Source organism: Desmodus rotundus, chromosome 1 (genome assembly GCF_022682495.2).
Source record: "Desmodus rotundus isolate HL8 chromosome 1, HLdesRot8A.1, whole genome shotgun sequence".
Classification (NCBI taxonomy): Eukaryota; Metazoa; Chordata; class Mammalia; order Chiroptera; family Phyllostomidae; genus Desmodus; species Desmodus rotundus.
Window position 1 is genome coordinate 116810099 of NC_071387.1, and position 16671 is coordinate 116826769.

A 16671-nucleotide genomic window follows, 5' to 3' on the forward strand; every position below is an offset into this window, starting at 1 on the left:
TTCCTGGATTGCCTTTAAGAGAGGGTACTGTCCCCCATTGCCTTTGACTTCCCTGGCCCACTAGGTTGAGTTTCATGCCATCCTCATATTCTTCACTTCATGGAGAAATAAATCCCATAGTGAAATGCTTCTTAGGAAAGAAAGTTCTCTCCAAAAGGAGACTATGCATTTGAGGTACTGTCTAGTACCTTTCTCCAACCTCATGTATATAAGAATGAGAGAAGCAGCTTCTTGGCTGCTTCTTAAAAGATTGGTTCCCCCTTCCCCAAACATCATGTCCCCTCCTATACATTTTCTTCCTACTACCACTTTTGGAGCCAAGATCCAGATTAGACTGGTGTGGCCTGACAACATCAGCTCATTGACAGGATCTGGGTCCAGCAGAAGGAAACGGTCCTGCAGCCTGGGGTTGTGACCTAAGCATTAGATCTGAGTCCTAGACCTGGCTTTGCTATTGATCCTCTGTGTTACATTGGATAAGTCATTTCCATGCTTTGAGCCTCAGTTTCCCCTTCTAGGTAATGTCCTAGATTCCATCTAAAATCACTGCCAGGTCTAAAGTTGCATGAGCTATTCAAGAGTCAGATTCCATTTGAAATGTCAAATTTAGGTTCCACATGAAAAAGACCTCAGCTGGCAGATCAATAAGGAATCCAAAGAAGTCATTTTTCACCTGTGAGTCCTTCATTCATCATTATCTTCCTTAATCATCTTGTCTTCAGTGCTGGCTCTGAGCCACAAGATCTGTCCAGCTGCACAGCTCTTGCTCTTCTGAGTGGGCAGCAAATGCAGGAGGAAGCAAATGCAGCTTGGTTTGGCCTGGCACAGAGTGAGACGGAAGTATTAATCAACACAGAAGTGGCTGCTGGCAGGAGATCAGAAGGCTTTGTCCAGGTTCATTGAGTGAGGAGGGCAGCCATGTATACTAAGAAAGGTGCATAGCATGAAAGCATTTGTTTGGGAGCAGCCACCACAGAATGCTCTATGCAGGGACATGGTGATTGGAACACCTTGTCCATCTTAATGAAGCACGGAGCACCATGTGTTTTACGTTGATGCAGAAGGCTAACTACTATATTAACTTGGACACCTTGTCTTCTCCAAGTGAAGGAAGTGGTGACTATAAATGAAGGCCAGAGTGCTCACCAGCCTTGGCAGGGGAAGCCAACCAGGACAGAAACATTGAGGCCTCACATAGCTTACTGGAATGCCTTTCCCCAAACTAGAGCTCAGACACAGAGGTGCTTACCTGTTACATACCACCCATCCGTTTCCAGACTCTGTTTCTTAATTAGAGGAGGTGTTTTGGATGTGTGTCATACCCTGTTCCTTGTTGACAGCACATCTTCTCCACTGTCTACTGCATGAAGTGATTTCCTAAGGAATAGTTCTAAAGCTGGAGTGCAGAGGAAAAAGTTCTTTTCGAAGGCAAGTGTACTATAAGAAAGAATTGAAAGGAGTCAGGCATTAATCTTTATCAGGGAATCTCAACCAATTCTTTACTATACATTGTTATTGGCACAAATGTACCTTGTGCTTTTATGGAAACCTGATAGATGAACATTTAGGAAATTAAAAAGGGATAAATCCAGGGGCATTTATGCTTCCTCATTTCACTGAAGATTGCCTTCAGGAGTTTTCTTTTTTCTTTTTCTCTTTTTTTGGGTTTTTTATTTGTTTCTTTGTTTTTACAAAACAGCAGCTTCTCTGAGTGCTTAATAATATGATCTGATTTATATATCTCAATTGATTCTATTCTAGCCAAACCTAACTTTAAACAATCCTTCTCGATATAGGAGAAATGCCTGTTTCTCTCTCTCTCTCTCTCTCTCTCTCTCTCTCTCTCTCTCTCTTTCTCTCTCTCTTTTTCTCTCCTTTCTTCCCTTCCTCAAGGAGCCACACCACCTATGGGGTTGGGGTTTGCTAGAGAGACATACAATGCTAGGGCTGGAAGGGCCTGGAGATATAATCCAATCCCAGATTTGACAAATGAAAAATGGGGTTCTAGAGATATGACATGACTTCTTTGAGATTATCTAGCACAATAGTGCTATTCTCACTCCACAATACTATCCCCTTACTATAGTCCATTCCTCTACACCTGCCTATCTTAAGTGGTATCCCTATCCCCTCAGATTTAAGGAATTGTCCCTAGTGAAGAAGCAAATCCTTAGCCCAGAGGGTTAACACACTGAGCTATCATTCACTTTCAATTTAGTGAGAATTGGTTTACCAGGTCCTTTCTCAATATGACAGCTCTGTAAAAGAAGTTAGGGGTGCTAAGTTGTGGAGGAGGGAACCAATGGGCCAGAGAACATGGGATCAGGCTGGAGTGGAAGACCTGAGAGCAGCCTGAGTGGCTAGAGAAGAGGTAGCAGAAGAAGGTGAGATAAACTGCAAAGCAAAGTATGCTTGACCTCTACATATTTTCACACTCATACCTCATCTCCCATTCTCCAATCCATTTCAATCTGATTTCTGGCTCCCACACTTAAGGTCCCCAAAAACCTCCATGTCCCTAAGTTCGGTGCATGTAATTTTCAATTCTTATATCATTTAACCTCTCAGCACCACTTAACAATTCCCTCATTCTTGAAAATCCGTCTCTCTACCATTAAACCAGTCCTTGTTCCTCCAGGCTTTCAGGCCATTCTTTCTCTCTTTTATATAGACTAATTTTTAAGTCTCTTTTTCTGAACCCTCTTTTGTTCTCACTTTATAATCTCTCTTTTTTCATCCACATCTATAGCTCTAATCATCACCTACACAAGAATGACTCATAAATTTGTATCTCCATCCTAGATCTCTGTGTTCCACCTCCATGAAATCAACTCTACTTGGCCCTTTTGTTGGATGTCTTGGGATATGAAACTCAATAAAACCCAAATGAAAATTATGATTTTTGTCCTACAGATCTGGACTTCTTACAATATTCTACATGATACAACCATGAATCCAGTTACACAAGCCTGGAATGTTGAGTGACTCTTAACCTTTTCATACTCACCCCCATATTCAATCTATCACCCAGTTCCATTAAGTTTACCTACTAAAAATATCTCAAATCTACATCCTTCTGTTCTTCTCCACATCCACAGTGCATCCTCTTTCACTTGGACATCTGCAGTAGTCACATAACTATTCAACCGACATTCACATTGGCCTCCTTTAATGTGTTCTCTACATTTCATCTGGAATAATCCTTCCAAAACACATATCAAATTGTGTCCCACTTTCCCCATGGTTAAAGATATTTTATGGCTTCTCATCGTTATTAGAATAAAAGTTTAAAGTCTTTCACATAGAAGTTTCATGATGGGCTCCATTCTTTCACACTCTGCCATCCAATCACGTTGACCTCAAGTTGTTATGTTGAGCTCCTTCCCACTACAAGGCCTTTCTTATGCTCTCCCCTCTGCCTGGAACATTGATCTCTTCCCTTTCCATTTACTTACCTCCTGTCTCCTCAGATCACTTTACTTCCCCAGAAAAGCTGTGCTGGATCTCCTCAACACGGCTAAGTCCCCATATTCTAGGTTCCCAGAGCAATATATTATTCTTTTCATAAAAATGCTAGTATGTTTTTTAAAAACCTGATGTGTTTTTAGATTAACTTTTTTTAAATTTTTAAATTATTTTATTGTTGTTCAATTACAGTTGTCTGCATTTTCTCCCCACCTCTCTACCCCATCCCAGACCAACCCACCTCCTTCCTCTGCTTCCACCCTCCCACTTGGTTTTGTCCATGTGTCCTTTATAGTAGTTTCTGAAAACCCTTCTCCCCACTATCCCTTCCCTCCTCCCTTCTGGCTATTGTCAGATTGTTCTTAACTTCAATGTCTCTGGTTATATTTTGTTTGCTTTTTTCTTCTGTTGATTATGTTCCAGTTAAAGGTGAGATCATATGGTATTTGTCCCTCACCGCCTGGCTTATTTCACTTAGCATAATGCTCTCTAGTTCCATCCATGTTGTCGCAAAGGGTATAAGCTCCTTCTTTCTCTCTGCTGCGTAGAATTCCATTGTGTAAATGTACCACAGTTTTGGGATCCACTCATTTGCTGATGGGCACTTAGGTTGCTTCCAGCACTTGGCTATTGTAAATTGTGCTGCTATGAACATTGGGGTGCATAGGTTCTTTTGGATTGGTGTTTCAGGGTTCTTAGAGTATAATCCCAGCAGTGGAATTGCTGGGTCAAAAGGCAGTTCCATTTTTAGTTTCCTGAGGAAATTCCATACTGTTTTCCACAGTGGCCTCACCAGCCTGCATTCCCACCAACAATGTACTAGGGTTCCCTTTTCTACACATCCTCTCCAACATTTGTTGATTTGTTTATGTTGGCCACTCTGGCTGGTGTGAGGTGGTATCTCATTGTGGTTTTAATTTGAATCTCTCTGATAGCTAGTGTTACTGAGCATCTTTTCATATGTCTCTGAGCCCTCTGTATGTCTTCTGTGGAGAACTGTCTGTTCAAATCCTTTGCCCATTTTTTAATTGGGTTGTTTGTCTTCCTGAAATGGAGTTGTGTGAGTTCTTTATATATTTTGGAAATCAGACCCTTGTCTGAGGTATCATTGGCAAATATGTTTTCTCATACTGTTGGTTCTCTTTTCATTTTGATGCTGTTTTCTTTAGCCATGCAGAAGCTTTATAATTTGATGAGGTCCCATTTGTTTTTTCTTTCCTTTATGTCCCTTGCTTTAGGGGACATGTCTGTGAAGATGTTGCTGCGTGGAATGTCTGAGATTTTCCTGGCAATGTTTTCCTCTAGGACTTTTATGATGTTACGAGTTATATTTAAGTCTTTTATCCACTTTGAATTTATTTTGGTGTATGGTGTAAGTTGGTGATCGAGTTTCATTTTTTTGCACGTAGCTGTCCAGATCTCCCAACACCATTTGTTGAAGAAGCTATTTTTGCTCCATCTTATGCTCTTGCCTCCTTTGTCAAATATTAATTGACCATAGAGACTTGGGTTTATTTCTGGGCTCTCTGTTCTGTTCCATCAGTCTATGGCCTGTTTTTATGCCAGTACCAGGTTGTTTTGATTACAGTGATCTTGTAATACAGTTTGATATCAGGTATTGTGATCCTTCCTGGTTTGTTCTTTTTTCTCAAAATTGCTACAGCTATTCGGGGTCGTTTATGGTTCCATATGAATTTCTGAAATGTTTGTTCTATATCTGTGGAATATGTCATGGGTACTTTAATAAGGATTGCATTGAATCTATAGGTCGCTTTGGGTAGTATGGCCATTTTGATGATATTAATTCTTCCAACCCATGAGCATGATACATGTTTCCATTTGTTTGTGTCTTCCTTAGTTTCTTTCTTCAGTGTTGTGTAGTTTTCTGAGTACGGGTCTTTTACCTCCTTGGTTAGGTAACAACCTGATGTGTTTTTAAAATACATGACTTGTACAATGTTTTGATGGAATATGTGGATGAAAGCAATATCAAATTTAGTTGAAAATTTACATTTTTTGGTACAATTATTTGCATGTCTAATCCTCACACTAGACAGTAAACAGTAAGAGGCAGGATTGCACCTGCTTTTTCTTCCTTTTTTAAAATATATTTTCTTAATTATGTTAGTACAGTTGTCCCAATTTTTTCCCCTTTGCCCCTCATCCACCTGGTACCCCATTCCCTCCAACAATCACTCCCCTTAGTTCAAGTCCATGTGTCATGCATATAAGTTCTTTGGCTACTCCATTTCCTATACCATTCTTAACATGCCCCTGTCTATTTTGTACCTACCAATTTGTGCTTCTTATAATCCCTGCACCTTTCCCCCCATTTTCCTCCTTCTCCCTCCCAACTGATATCCCTCCAAATGATCTCCATATCTATAATTCTGTTCCTGTTCTGCTTATTTGCTTAGTTTGTTATTTGGATTCAATCATTGATGGTTGTGGATTTATTGACATTTTAATGTTTATTGTTTTGATCTCCTTCTCTTTCGTATATAATTCCCTTTAGCATTTCATATAATAAGGGCTTGGTGAAGATGAACTCCTTTAGTTTTACCTTGTCTGGGAAGCACTTTATCTGCCTTTTGATTCTAAGTGATAGCTTTGCTGGATAGAGTAATCTAGGTTGTAGGTCCTTGCTTTTCATCACTTTGAATACCTCTTGCCAGTTCCTTCTAGTCTGCAAAGTTTCTTTTGAGAAATCAGCTGGGAGGAAGTTGTCTCTCCATTTGCACTTCACTTTCTCCCCATGTGCCACTGGTGTTCTTCTAGCTGTTGCCCTGATGCTGAATCTCAGAGCGGGTGGATCTACATGAGTCTTAAGTGCATTGAGGGCCCTTTAAGAGGACGCAGTTTTTTCTGCCACCCAACTCTCCCTCGGTATTATAGCCAGAACTTATGGGGACTTACCTTCCTGGCACTGGGACTCTGGGCTGAGTGGTCAGGCCTGGGGCTGGGATCTGTTGCTCTGAGGTATCTCTCCTGTTTTTTACCCACCACATGTGGATGTGGCATCACCCATTCCTGTCTCCATGCTTCTTGGTGCCTCTCTGCACCTCTCCATGTTTCTGCCACTCCTTCCCATCTAGATGTACATGGCTTCTTTAAATCCTTAGTTGTCAGACTTCCACACTGCTCAATTTTATGACAATTCTGGGTGATATTTGTATTGTAGTATAGCTGTATTTTTTGCTATAGTTGTCCTCGGAGGTGAGGTGTGTTTATCTACACCTCCATCTTAACCAGAAGTCTCTGCTTTTTCTTATCATTTTACCCCTAGCACGCAGTGCAGCACCTGCCACATAGTAGATATGTCATAAGTACTTGAATATCTTCTTATTTACTGTAACTTTTCTTGTCCAGAAAATGGGAATATTACTATAAACCAAAGCTAGATCACAGGGTCTATGACAGAATCAAACATTGTAAGTGAATATGCTTTGACAAACTAAAGTGTTATCTAAATGTTAATGTGAATTATTAACACTAATGAAAAAATGGGTCATCCACACTTATCACAGAAAGAATACATTACCTAAATGAGGCAAAAAAGGTCTTGCATCATGTTCTGAAAATTTGAGGACTTTTGTCTTCAAAACTGAAACTTATCAGACAAGTACACGTCTCTGATTGGGACTCTTCAAGTAGCAGATGCAATGGACAGTTTCCCAGTTGATTTAACCTACAAGGTAGCGAACAGCTGCGTCTTGAGATTATTCAGTCCAGAGATACTCACTGTCTATACATAGATAGTTCAAATAGTTAAACTCTAGATAAATCATAACTCTTGAGATTATAGTCATTCTCCTGCCAATCTATAAGCAAATGTGGCCTGCAAGACTTTCTCCCTTCAATTGTATGTTATTTGGAAGCTCACTTCATCTCTTGCTATGTCCTTACCTATAAAATGAAATACTAAAACCTACCTCACCATCTTAGGGGCATTGGGAGAGTCTAAAATAAAGTTAAACAAGTGAAATTACTTGTGAATCATAAAGCTCAATACATCATGAATTCATTCTTATTAATAGTAATTGTTGGTATGCTTGTTATTAACATTCTACATGTAAGTCATACATATAAATAGCCACAATGACTAATTAGGTTATGATGCTCATACCCAGACACCTGCTATGGAACAAGAAATGTCTCTCAGATGACTTGGGTAAAAAAGAACAGTAATTAAGAAATCAGAATGTTTCTAGATTTAGCCCTTTATTGTCCCCAAATGCCCTTTTTCTGTCTTTCCCAATAACTGTGCTGTGTCCCTAACAAGAATGGAGTTTTCTTGATCAAAAATAAATATGATAACTTGATCACGGCAATGTAGGACTTCAAACATGATGGTCGGATGCTCTGCGGGTTGTTCCAGCTGGTGATCCTGAGTGGGGCTCTGGTCCTTTAGCCACATATCCATTAAAATGCTGAGCAAATCATGTGTTTTAACCACACACACCAGGTTTTAGGGAATGGAAATCTCTTTCATTATGAAACAGTTTGCACATTTGCTGGGTGCACATGAGGTTCTATTTTATAAATACAGAATTATGAGGGGAAAAAACCAAAAACAACACACAGAGAGATGACTCTGGAGCACAATAGGAGCAGAAACAAAATTGTTTGAAGAGAAGGGCGTAGAGTCCCTTTGGCTAAATTCTGGTGGTTCAGAATTTTGCACCTGTCAGTGTCTTTTATTTGCTTCAGTATAAGATATTTCTTCAGGCTTATGGACAGCTCTGAAATTGCAAAATATGCATGGAAGCACATTCATGGAAATGTAATCTTGTCTTCCCCTAGACCTGTAGGGACTGTGAGTGCCAGAGGCTTCCATGAGCTATACTGGGCTTCCATGTGCCAGCAAGATGGAGAAATCTGAGCTGCCCAAGAGAAAAGTGACTGTGAAGGAGATCCTTGGACTCAAAGGCCAGACATGCATGAAAAGTGAAAGAAGTTCATACACTTAAGTAATTGAAACAACTGCTAATAAATATACTTACTCCAGGGATGTGAGATAATAAAGACAGGCAGCTGATCCAAAATCCCTAGGTGGCAGAACAGAGAGAGAGAAGACAGCATCCTTTATTAAAATGCAACCAGGTGTTCGAGGTTAGGCACCAGGAGGAACTTACCGATGGCAAAGACTTGTTCAGTTCTGAAGACATAAGCACCATAGCTTGAGGAATCTTAAACAATAGAACAGAAAGCACTAGGTTAATTTATTTGGACACTGGGGAATAAAAAGGAGCTGAGATTGTCTCCTCTTCAGCTGGCTCCTCTTTTTTCTAAGCACACTAACTGGGGTGAACTGGTGTCAGTGTGCCTAGGTTGGAAACCAGATCTACTACTTACTAGCTGTGTGACCTTAGACAAGTTACTAAATCTCTCTGTGTCCCAATTCCCTCTTTGATTAAACAGGAATAATATTGACAGAATATTCCCTTTAGGGTTGTTGTGAGAATCAAATGAGATAAGCTATGTAAAAGGCTTTAGCACAACACTTTGCAGGTAGTGAGCACTTCATACTTGTTCGCTATTATTGTTATTTTGTTACTGTGTTAATATTCATCCTTGCCTTTCTTCCCTCTTCTCCATGCACTTTCACATTTTAGTCCTATCCTCACTTGCTTTGGGCTCTGTCTTATATTTCTACCTTCTGGGCATGTCATATCCACTTGAACATGCTGCTGTCCTCTCAGACTCAGAGTGGCCTTCATCATTTCCAACTCCAACTGAGTCTTTTTCCCAAACACTTGTCATCAATATTCCCTCACTTCAATATCTCCTGGACAAAATCTTTGGAGTCTTTGGTTCCTTTCTCTTGTTCATCACTACTATTCAGCCATTATTTTAAAATGTCTTTTTAGCTTTCCAGACCTGATGGAGCATGATGGGAGTTGACATCTGCCACAAAAAAGACTGAAAGGTTTGGCCCAAGGAGCCCAAGAGCCAGGTCATTTACCTAAGGCTGTTGGTCAAGCTGTACCAGTTTTTGGCCAGATGAATCAACTCCATCTTCAAGTTGTGCTAAAGAGGTTGTCAGGAGTCACACCAGCCAGCCCCCTTGTCCTCTTCCCAGGTGGTCTGGAGGATGAAGCTTCCTGGTTGGCAGAACAAAACTGCTGTGGTTGTAGGAACTACAACCAATGAAGTGTGCGTACAAGAGGTACCCAAACTGAAGGATTGTGCACTGTGTGTGAGCAGCTGTGCCTGGTGCTGCATCCTCAAGGCTGGGAGCAAGATCCTCACCCTTGACCAGCTGGCCTTGGACTCCCCCAAGTTCTGTGGCCCTGCCCTGCTCTCTAGTCCTCGCGTGCGCTGAGAGGTGTACAGGCATCTTGGCAAGGCCTGGACAACCCTGCCCAGGCACAGCAAACCCTAAATGCTCTCCAAGAGCTGGAAGTACGAGTGGGCCAGAGGCCACTGGCTGGGCTGCGGCTACCAAAAGATTTTTGGGTGCTGATTAAAAAAAAAAAATCTTTTAGTTCTCTTTACCACTACCCTCTCAGTGATTCTTTTACTTTAGCAAGAGATTCTGAACCCTGCTTTGCCTCTTTTTCCTCCCCCATTCATTCTGACTGCCCTTACTGCCAGTTCATCCCACTCTACTCACTCCAATCACCTTGCTAATCTTCCTGAAGTTCCATATTGCCTTGGCGAATCTCATGCTCAGGACCAAAAATGACTTCCAATTGTCCTTGCAGTCAAATTCACACTTCTTTTCGGGGTGCCGGAAATGTTTTGTACCTGGATCTGGATGGTGCTTCAACTGTGTGTGGATTAGTCTGCTTGGACTGTTGTAACAAATACCACAGATGAGGGACTTAAACAGCAGAAATGTATGTTGTCATAGTCCTGGAGGCCATAAATTGGAGATCAAGGTGCCCCGCAGTTTTGAGGCCTCTGTCATTGGCTTAGAGGTGGTGGTCTTCTCTCTGGGTCCTCACATGGTCTTTCCTCTGAGTGCATCTGTGTGTCTGTGCCCTAATTTCCTCTGCTTATAAGGACACCAGTCAGACTGAATGAGGGCCCACCCTAATGATCTCATTTTAACCCAATTACCTCTTTAAAGACCCTTTCTCTCCATGTACAGTCATAGTCAGAGGCAATAGGAATTTAGGACTTCTGGGGAAGGGGGGCACATTCACACAGAAGCTTCTTGCAAAGGTCCAGGGATGAACAAACAGATGTCAGACTAGGGAACTGGAAGCAGCCCAGTGTTTCTGGGGGGCAAGGATGTGAGAAAGGGTGGTGCAGAAAGAGGATGCTGAGGCTGAAGAGGGACTCCACTGATTATTCAGAGGACTTTGGATTTTACCCTGCTTGTGGGGGAGGGGGAAGCGGGAATCACTGAAGGATGAGAGTTGGTCAAAGTTGTAGTTTAGAAACTTCCCACTGGCAACAGAGAGGGGAATGAATTAGGGGTGCCCCACTGGAAGTTTTCCCTAAACTCTTTACATCCCAGTTTAGAATTTAATGTCTCTATTTTTCCTCCAGGACTCTAGATTTCTCTCCCCTCCTGATTATAAGCTTGTTCAGGGTAGGGACCCTGTTTTTCCAAGGGCACAGCATAGTAAGTTCTCCATAAAAAGTCCAGAGGAATTATCTTCCGATCTTTTATCCTCACCGCTTGTTAGATGTCACCGTAACACTTTCTCTGAGTACAGAATGCGGGTTCCACATGATTATCATACTTATTTTAGTAAACTTTCTTGGGCATGTCCAGCCAATCATCTGATGTCAAGTGCAGAGGTAGAGTGGTGGGCAGAGGCAGTGAGCTGCAGAGCAGAGTTTCTCAGGCTTTCACATGCGCACAGACACGGGGCTTTTGTTGAAATGCAGATTTCGATTTTCTGGATCTGAGGTGGGGCCTGAGAATCTGCTTTTCTGGCAAGCCCCTTGGTGACACTGATGCTGCAAGTCCATGGGTGCGGGGAAAGCACCCAGAAAATCCGAGGGCCTGGCTTTGAGTTCTACTTCGTCAGTAAGTGGATGCGAGACTGGGAGTAAATCAGAGAACTTTCCGGGGCCTCAAACTTTATCTTTACATAAAGACTTCAGTTGATCTCTAAGGCTCTTTCCAGCTTTAAAAATTAACCTGTAATTTGGAAAGTTACATTTGGTGAAAACATTTTGAGAACCTTGAAGAAAATAGGTATGTGTATTCAGTCCATTATAGTTATTAAAGTTACTGATAGAGGGGCCATGGTTTGAGTTCCAGTGGATTAAAAAAAATAATCCTTTAATCCTCCTAGCGTGGTCACTCACCACTTGGCTTGGCACAGTGTAGATTATTGCTTTGAAAGCGCTAAGCTAAAGGGAAAATCTCAAGTTGGAAGCCTGTTGCATTTACACTCCATTTGTGGCTGCGCTGTCTAGGCTGCATGTTGAAATTACTTTCAATCTCAAAACAAACCTTAATTTACTTTCAAACAAAATTTTAAGGAGTTGTATACAAACCCCAAATTTACCTTGGTAGCCTGGAAAGAACAGGTGCAGCTGAGTGTGGAGTTTTGAATTTAAACATCTCTAACTGGGGATTTGATTGATGTGATCCCTGAAGGTCTCAGCACTGCTACTGTACATGGATGAAAAGGGTGGATAATGAAGAGAGGTATAATCTCATTTGTTATGGAATGCTATTTGTGACAGCTCATTGGAGACTCCACGATGAAGGCCGATAAAGAGGTTAAGAATTTCTTTTTTTCTCCCCCCCCCCACCCTCCCGCCAAATACTGATTATTCAAAGCAGTGGCAGGAACATCAGAGAACAGCATCACAATAAGATAAAGGCAATACTTGCTTTCAAATACAATTCTCTTCTTCAGAATTAACAAGCTGCCAAGTGTTGAAACAGCAGAGGAACATCCTTAGGACTGGTTGGTTTCATTTAATTCCGACAAGGCTGGTTGAAGGAAGATGAGAAAATGCAACTGAGGGAGTGGGAGTGTCGGCTGTGTGGCTGTGCATGTCGGTGCTGGGGCGGGTGCTGGGGGAAGGAGGGACAGGATGGGAGGCTGTGAGGGAACAGGCTCAAAAATGCACCAATAAGCCTCAAACAACTACTCATCTCAAAAACACTTACAGACCCTCAATTCAAATCCAGCTTTTAAGATGTTGGCCTTTTTAAGTGAGTGAGTTTGAGGTGGTATATGCAATTATAAAAAAGTATAGTAAGTACAGTCATATGCCCATGAATGGTAGGAACCCATTCTGAGAAATGCATTGTTAGGTGATTTTGTCATGTGCAAACATCATGGAATGCACTTATGCAAACCTAGATGGTGCAATCTATTACACGCCTAGGCTGTATGGTATAGTCTATTGCTCCTAGGCTACAAACCTGTGTAGCATGTTATTATACTGAATACTAACGCAATTGTGGAATGATGGTAAGTATTTGTATATCTAAATATGTTTAAATATAGAAAAGGCACAATAAAAATTGGTACAAAAGACTGTGTGTGAATGTTGGAGGGGCTGGGGCAGGGCAGTGGAGGGAGGGACAAGAGGAGGTTAGGCTAGACATCAGGAGGAGGAAGGAAGGAAGGAATGGACAGAGGGAAGGAAGAGAAGGAGAGAGAAAGAGCAGAGATAGAAAGAAACCCAGAGATAAAGCTTGAAAGAAATAATGAAATGGAGGGGGAAGACAGAGAGAGAGAGAGAGGAAAGAGAGAGAGAGAGAGATGGGGGTTTGAGAGTGGAAGAAGAGAGAGATAAAGAGAAATGAGGAAAAAGGAAGTGAGTTTATGCACAGAGTATGAGTGCATGTTTGGGTGTGCAGGGGCAGGCAGGATGGGCTGGTAGGGGGCTCGGGGGTCCTTTCACCATAGCCCGTTCCCCCAGATCCTTTGCCAACTCTGGACTCCAACCAGGGACATTTGGCAGATGGACAGCATGCTAAGCCTCCTTGCCCATTTAAACCACCCAGAGCTAGCAAAAAATGCAATATTGTAGTTGGGTCCAGCCTTTACTTTCAACATTGCAAAAGAACTTTTTGCTTGTAATTCATTATAATTTTATGGAACCACAGCCATATGTAGTTCCTCATTGATCAAAACATTGTTACATGGTATCTGTAGTGTACTTTTGCTCTTTGCCAGCCTTCCCATCTTGCAGCTATAGCTAGGTGTAAGTTGATGTGACAGTAATAAAACTACTGTTGTCTGGCATGTCTCAGGAGAGGCTGCCTTTCCCAAAGCCTCAGTGCAGAAACTCCTAATTGTCCAGGCTTTCAGGAGGCTGCTTGTTCCAAAGATCCCACCTGCATTGCTAGAAAGCTTTCATCTCTCAACCCATGCTGCTGGCCTTGCCTGTATGTGATGCTGCTCCTGTTAGGCCTACATCAGTTCCTCTGGGTGGTGCAGCTTTTAGGTCCTGCCTATAATTCCACTTTTAAGAGGATCCTTCCCAAGCAATCTGGGGCCGTTTAGATGTTGTTTTTGTCTTTTCCCTCAGCATCCTGCCCAGCCAGGATGAAAATTCAGTTACCTCCTTTTTTCTCTAAGTCCTAAAGCTCTTCTCTATCCTTATTCTTCCTGGAAGGTGACTTCCCACCACTGCTCCACTTGTATCCAGCCAGGCCCTTCTTTCTCCCTGTATTTCAGTTGGTCAACTTGTCTTATGTTTTCTTCCCAAAGCTTTCGGTACCAAAAAACAAAAACAAAAAACCAAACAGACATGTTCTTAGGGGCATTGTTTTTTGTAATATAGTGGGAAAACAAGTCATGTATGCATCTTTAATTTCTTCTTATGTTGCCTTAGCTTCTAGGTATTAACATCTAAAAAGGCAGTGGCTGGAGTTAACAGCAGTGCAAATGGCCCCAGGACACCCCTGTGAGCTCACAAACCACAACCTTGAGCTCTTAAGCAAAACATGAAGGCATCCCACAGATGATGACTGTGGGAAAAGCCTGGACTGGCAGACAGACCGTGTGGGCTCAGCCCCTTAGAGCTGTTTTCAGTCATTGCACCTCTTGAGCTGCAATGTCTTCATATGCAAAATCAGCCGAACATTCAGGAAGTACACTTAGGTACTACTAGGAAATGCACCTGGGTGTACATGGGTATCCAGACCATGTTCATCCCCTAATTTTCTCTTTTGTTCTCCTCCATCAGGAAGACAGAAGACCTGACCCCTGGCCAGTCTCCAGAAAGCTTTGCTATTTGTCTTCCTTTTTAGGCAATCTGGACACCAAGGGTCATTTTCATGGGGACATTAGGTGGATAAAACTTTGGACAATACCCTGGGGAAGAAATTCTCAAGGGAGTATAGGTCAGCTTACCAAGTCTGGTAGACACCTCCACAACCACCACAAGTCTGGAAAGGCTCAGAAGGGGGTGCTTTGTTGATTTCCATAGGCTAAAGGGAACCCCTGATGTGCCAAGCTCTGTACCTTCTCCTCACTGCCACTTCCTCAAGATAGCTAAGGATAGGCACACCTGGGTTCAAATCCTACTCCACCACTTGTGTCCACATGGACCTGTGCAACCATAGCTTAGCCAGTGTCTATGCATCAAGCTCTACTGCATGCCAGCCACTGTGTTGGGTGCTGGGGATACTGTGGTGAACAAAAAATCAGGGGTACTACCCTCACAGACATCATGGTCCAATGGCAAGCTGCTTAACTGCTCTGAGCCTCAGTCTTCTCATTTGTAAAATGGAAATGAAAATACCTAGCTTGTAGGTTTGCTGTAAGATATAAATAAGGTGACTGCTAAGGAGCTGAGGAGTGCCTGTCACACAGTAGATAACATGTTCTGACATGATAGCCTCGGTTGTTCATTACAGCTCTGAATACAAGTGTGAGTTTGTTTTCCTGGTACAAGAGAGGCACTTATCAGTATCTAACAAGTAGAACTGCCTCATGGGGAAAAAAACCCTATATATGTGAATAGGTTTAGATGTATTTAAATAAATGTAGAAAAAATGGCAAACTCAAAATGGTGGGATTAGCAAGAAAAAGGGAGAGACTATTATTTACCTTGATTTACTGGTTTGCTTAAACTACTATGCATTACTTTTTGAGCAAAAAATATTTAATAAAATTGTAAGAAGCAAAAAAAAGTTAATATATAAAACACATTAACCGGTACCACCACGGGAATTGATCAATCTTGTTAGGATGAAATTTCCTCGTCCTAGGAATGTGAACAAGTTTCTCCCAAATAGCCCCTCCACAATTATCCCTGCCCTGCCCCCACCACCCCCAGCCTCAGCCACAAGCTGTGCTCTCTAAACCTGGAGTAAAGGGCTAATGTTATTGTTAGGTTGTTTCCTTCTGCAGTCTTCTGCCAGGCCAGAGCACCCCGCGTGAACAATAATCATTATCATCTCTGACAATCTGCAAAGATTAGCTCTAAGGGAAAAAAATTTAAAAATTACACGTGCAAGTGGTAGTATGTGTCTTAATTTTAAAGCCACGATGAAACCACAGAACACTGTAACATACTGCTATTTATCAGAGGCAATTATTAGAAATGCCAGTTTGCATTGTTCATATTTGTGTCCATAAAAATGCAATACATACTGACCCGTCTGGTCTCTGAACTCCAGATTGCTCTGTTGTCGGATGTCTTAATTTCTCCCAGTCCCCAGACCAAACAAGACAAGTGACAAAAGAGCTATCTGCTGCTGTTGGTAGAGTAACAGGGTGTCCCACAACAGTTTTCCTTGTGGGCAGCCAGAGCAGCCTGCCAGAACTGTTGGCCCAAGTGAAGGCTGAGGTCACACTTTGGAGCAGGGCTCAGGCGGTGGGCCAGGCTCCCTGGGGAGCACCTGGAAGCCTTTCTGAGCACTCCAGGGGGATCCTAATGGGGAGGGGAATGCCAACAGGGTCAGTACTCTGCCAATTATGCAGTGGGATTTGGCATGAGATACATTTGGGATTACTTGCTATTGTAACAGTATTTGTACCCCACATTGGTAAGATCTGGGAAGCATTTGAAATTACAATAAGAAATGCAGGTGCTTTTTTCTCTTTTTTGTGGTAGTTCTTAATAATAATTAAGTTCTGGAGCAGGAGTGGGATCTACACCTTTTAGACCTAATTTTTCCACTTTGCCCACCCAGGAGTAGGTTTCCATACTTCAACTCTTCTGGAGACCAACATTCCTCCCTCCTCACCACCTCCACCCCAACCAGTCATAAATCCAATAGTGAGCTCTATTTTAATACAGAGAGTGGGACTAAACCCCTCTCTG

The 16671-nt window shown here is 42.2% G+C and overlaps 1 pseudogene; it reads left to right on the plus strand.

The window, feature by feature from the left end:
- Window positions 1-9358: 9358 nt before the first annotated feature.
- LOC112314769 (large ribosomal subunit protein eL18-like) lies at window positions 9359-9931 on the plus strand (annotated as a pseudogene).
- The last annotated feature ends 6740 nt before the right edge of the window (window positions 9932-16671 follow it).